We start from the raw sequence: 5,534 nt of genomic DNA on the forward strand, positions 1-5,534 counted from the left end.
TCCCCCTTTACATCATTGTGTCTGTGTCTTTATTTCCATTGTTTGATCATGTATTGTTCTAATAAATACAGTGAAACCTCTTTGAGAAGACCACCCAAATTTCTTCTGGTCTTCTATTGCAGTGGTGTCCTAAAAACAAGACCACTATGGGGGTGGTCTTTTCAAAGAGGTGGTACAAAGCTTCATTTGCACTAAATGTATTATATTGTTGCAGAATGTTTGATACTTTTGAACATATTTAATGGAATTGGGTAGTGCAAACATTTGACAACTTTTTGTTGAATAGAATAAAAGTGTTTAAAAAACCATGGCACTTAAACCATGTCTTCTTTTGTTAGGCCAAACATGTATAACTGATGGTGTAAATTAGTAAAAAGAAAAAAATGGCACAATATGCTGGATAAATATGTATACAAAGTCAAAGACAGAAAAAAATTGTGCAAAATGTGCCTAAGAACTGACACCCGATGCTTGATAAATCCTCCCCAAGGCGCCCACAATGTAAAAAAAATTATCTTCCCCTATAAACGGGTATAGATGGAGGCAGGGGCGTACCTAGAGCATTTGGCACCCGGGGCGGACCCTTTGTTTCAGCCCCTCCCCCCCCACACACACACACGCACCCCCCTTAATTACACCCCCTCCCCTCCCCCAGGGGCAGACTGACAACACTCGGGGCCCCTGGACCAAAAAAAAGGCAAGGGCCCCTGCTAGGCTCTGCAGCTCGTCAATCTTCTGCCACGCTACTATTCCACCCAAATCCCACACACAATAAATTAAAATTTATATATGTAAGAAACACTTTAACATAGGTAAATTTCCATGACCAATAATACTGGTATACAAGGAGTAAATATATACCACCACACAATAACTGGATAATACCGCCATACTGTACTGAATAAAACCACTATATACAGACCAGTATACTATACAGGATCTGTATGCAATATTAGTGATTATATACAGGACCATATGGCGGTAGATATCATCTGTACACAGGATATGTATACCGTATAAGTGATTACAGTTACATTTTGGGACTCACAATTACGTCTTTTCTGATCAGCGGCGTCCTCTTTCCTCTTCTTCTCCGTCCGGATAAGACCGCCATGTGAATCTCTTAACATCTGCAGGAAAAACATGTCAGACTAATTTTTTCAGTGCCCTCCCCTCCTCTACACAATCTTCCCATCTATAGGCCCACAAACTGTAATAATGCCCTCCTTCGTGTCCTGCACAGTAAATGGGCAGGTAGGTAGGTAGCCAGGTAACCCCCCCTTTCCCATAGGTATATGCAGAGTTACACCCCCCCATCTTTCCCATAGGTATATGCAGAGTTACACCCCCTCTCTTTCCCATAGGTATATGCAGAGCTACGCTACACCCCCCTCTTTCCCATAGGTATATGCAGAGTTACACCCCCCCCTCTTTCCCATAGGTATATGCAGAGATACACCCCCACCCCCTCTTTCCCATAGGTATATGCAGAGCTACCCCCCCTTTTTCCCATAGTATATGCAGAGTTACACCCCCCCTCTTTCCCATAGGTATATGCAGGGTTACCCCCCCTCTTTCCCATAGGTATATGAAGAGCTACCCCCCCCCCTTTCCCATATGTATATGTGGAGCTACACCCCCCCTTCCCCATAGGTATATACTGAGCTACACCCCCCTCTTTCCCATAGGTAAATGCAGAGCTACACCCCACCCTCTTTCCCATAGTTATATGCAGAGCTACACCCCACCCTCCTTTCCATAGGTATATGCAGAGCTACACCCCACCCTTCCCCATAGGTATATGCAGAGCTACACCCACCCCTCTCCCTCCCTTTCCCATAGGTATATGCAGAGCTGCCCCCCTCTCCCTCCCTTCCCTATAGGTATATGCAGAGCACCCCCCTTTCCCCCCCTTCACTATAGGTATATGCAGAGCATCACCCACCCTCTCCCTCCCTTCCCTATAAGTATATGCAGAGAACCCCCCTCTCCCCCCCTTCCCTATAAGTATATGCAGAGCACCCCCCTCTCCCCCCTTCCCTATGAGTATATGCAGAGCACCCCCCCCTCTCCCCCCTTCCCTATAAGTATATGCAGAGCTCCCCCCCTCCCCCCTTCCCTATAAGTATATGCAGAGCACCCCCCCCCTCTCCCCCCTTCCCTATAGGTATAGGCAGGGTTAAAAAAATAAAATAAAAAAAAGATGCTCACCTGATATACCACACAGCGATCTCCTCAGCTGCAGGGCCTGCGTCTTCTCCCCTCCGCAGTACAGGCGCCAATGAGTACTCAGGCAAAAATTAACTTATCCTCTATTCACAGGATAGGGGATAAGTAGCTGATCGCAGGGTCTGACCTCTGGGGCCCCCCGCTATTTCCAGGACGGGACCCCGTCACTCTCAGTGAGGAGGATGTGTCGTCTACGGGTAGATGGCATGCGCTCCATTTATTTCTATGGGAGCGCCGATGATGTCGTTTTGTCGCTCCCATAAAAATGAATAGAACGAGTGCCGGCTGCATCACGCACTCCTCACTGAGTGCCGGGTCCTGTCCCGGTGGTCGTGGGTGGGGGGCTGGACCCAGCAGTTGAACCCTCTGCGATCAGCTAATTATCCCACATCCTGTGAATAGAGGATAAGTTAAAGGGGTACTCCCGTGGAAAACTTTTTTTTTTAAATCAACTGGTGCCAGAAAGTTAAACAGATTTGTAAATTACTTCTATTAAAAAATCTTAACCCTTCCAATACATTTTATGGGCTATATACTACAGAGGAAATGCTTTTCTTTTTGGATTTCTCTGATGTCACAACCACAGTGCTCTCTGCTGACATCTGCTGTCCATTTTAGGAACTGTCCAGAGCAGCATATGTTTGCTATGTGGATTTTCTCCTGCTCTGGACAGTTCCAAAAATGGACAGCAGAGGTCAGCAGAGAGCACTGTGTTCGTGACATCAGAGAAATGCAAAAAGAAAAGCATTTCCTCTGTAGTATATAGCCCCTAAAAAGTACTGGAAGGATTAAGATTTTTAAATAGAAGTAATCTACAAAACTGTTTAACTTTCTGGCACCAGTTGATTTAAAAAAAAAAAAAAAGTTTTCCACGGGAGTACCCCTTCAACTTTCGCCAGAAATCTCTTTTAATAGTAAAACGTTTTGTGTATGGTAATTTTTTGGCACTTTGTTCAGGTCAGTATCAGTCAGTGTAACTCACTCAGGACGAAGGGCGTACCTGTACGGCCTACGCACGGTCCCGGTGTTTAAAATGGTGCATCACATCGGATCGGTCCCGGCTGCTAACCATAGCCGGGTCCCTGGGATAATGCATGCGGCACCGATCGCTGTGCCACGCGCTATTAACCCTTCAGACGCGGCGATCAAAGTTGATTGCCGCATCTGAAAACGAAAGTAAACGCTTCCCAGCAGCTCAGTCGGGCTGATCGGGACATAGCGATAAAATCACGATGTCCCGATCAGCTAGGACGCGAGCGTAGACCCCCTTACCTTGCTCCGTCACGTCCGATCGGCATTTGATTGCTCCAAGCCTGAGCTACAGGCTTGAGCAATCGAGACCCTATCTCGCTGATCCATGCAAAGCTATGGCTTTGCAGGGATCAGGGTAAGAGATCAGTGTGTGCAGTGTTATAGCTCCCTATGCGGAAATGTCCCCATGCGGAAATGTCCGAACTATAAAAATATATCATTAATTAAACCACACGGTCAATGGCGTACGCGCAAAAAAATTCCAAAGTCCAACATAGCGTATTTTGGGTCACTTTTTATATCATGAAAAAATTAATATAAAGCGATCAAAAAGTCTGATCAATACAAAAATGGTACCGATAAAAACTTCATACTGGCCCATACATGGAAAATGTAAAAAGTTCTAGGGGTTAGAAGATGAGAATTATTAACATACACATTTCGTGCATGTAGTTATGATTTTTTTCCGAAGTACAACAAAATCGAACCTATATAAGTAGGATATCATTTTAACCGTATGGACCTACAGAATAGAGATAAGGCGTTATTGTTACCAAAAAATGCACTGCGTAGAAACGGAAGCCCCCAAAATCTACAAAATTAAATTTTTTCTTCAATTTTGTCGCACAATGAATTTTTTTCCCATTTTGCCGTGGATTGTTTGGTAAATGATGAATGTCACTGCAAAGTAGAATTGGTGGCGCATAAAATAAGCCATCATATTGAATTTTATGTGCAAAATTTAAAGCGTTATGATTTTTTGAAGGTGATGAGGAAAAAATGAGATTGCAAAAACGGAAAAAACCTGCACCCTTAAAGGGGTACTCCGCCCCTAGACATCTTATCCCCTATCCAAAGGATAGGGGATAAGATGTCAGATCGTCGCGGGCCCGTTGCTGAGGACCCCCGGGATCACCGCTGCGGCAACCCGCTGTCATTACTGCACAGAGCGAGTTCGCTCTGTGCGTAATGACGGGCGATACAGGGGACGGAGCAGTGTGACATCATGGCTCTGCCCCTCGTGACATCACGGCCCGCCCCTTAATACAAGTCTATGGCAGGGGCGTGACAACCGCCACGCCCCCTCCCGTAGACCCGTATTGAGGGGGGCGGGCCGTGACGTCACGAGGGGCGGGGCCGTGACGTAAAGATGCTCCGGCCCCTGTACTGCCCATCATCACGTACAGAGCAAACTCGCTCTGTGCAGTAATGACAGCGGTGTGCCGCAGCGGTGATCCCGGGGGTCCCCAGCAGCGGGACCACGGTGATCTGACATCTTATCCCCTATCCTTTGGATAGGGGATAAGATGTCTAGGGGCGGAGTACCCCTTTAAGGGGTTAAAACAGGTATTTTTCAAGCAAAAACTGCTGGAAAAAAAGCAGTCAAAAATTTCAGCCATGTTTGCGGTAATATATATATATACAGTGCACTGTAGAAGCCGACAGGACTGTACGGCTCCCCGCAACCAAGCAGGTATGCACATGGAGACTATCGCTAGACGCCTAACTGGATTGACCATATTCAAGGCGCTCCAGGGTCTGCTATCTGTCTATTTATGACTCTGGATATCAATTTTAAGTAATATCAAGAGGCGGTACTGTATCACTGCCTGCTTGTGATGAGTGTTTTGTTCCCTGCTATATGTAGACGTGGCTTATGACTGTACCACTTATAAGCAGGGCTCAACTGGTATATTAAATAGCACCCAACCTGTCCCTGAGGAGGTCATGGATGGTGACCGAAACGCGTCGGACATTAAGGGAAATAACTGATGATGCTAAAATTACAATACTAAACACTCGTGGTCATTTAACAGTGTGTAATTATTGCGTCCTTATGGTGGGGAGATATTATCAGATCTACCCCACACTGTACATTCACATATATTTATATATTTTTTTAAGATTACTTGATTAAAAGTTAAGTCTTAGTCACTCCTCTCCCCCCCCCCTCTTTGAGTATGGAGATACCCCATAAGTGGACCTGAAGTGCACTACGGGCGAACTACAATGCTCAGAAGAGGAGGAGCACCATTGAGCTTTTGGAAAGAGAA

The sequence above is a fragment of the Hyla sarda genome, chromosome 7 (assembly GCF_029499605.1).
Source record: "Hyla sarda isolate aHylSar1 chromosome 7, aHylSar1.hap1, whole genome shotgun sequence".
NCBI classification, from domain to species: domain Eukaryota; kingdom Metazoa; phylum Chordata; class Amphibia; order Anura; family Hylidae; genus Hyla; species Hyla sarda.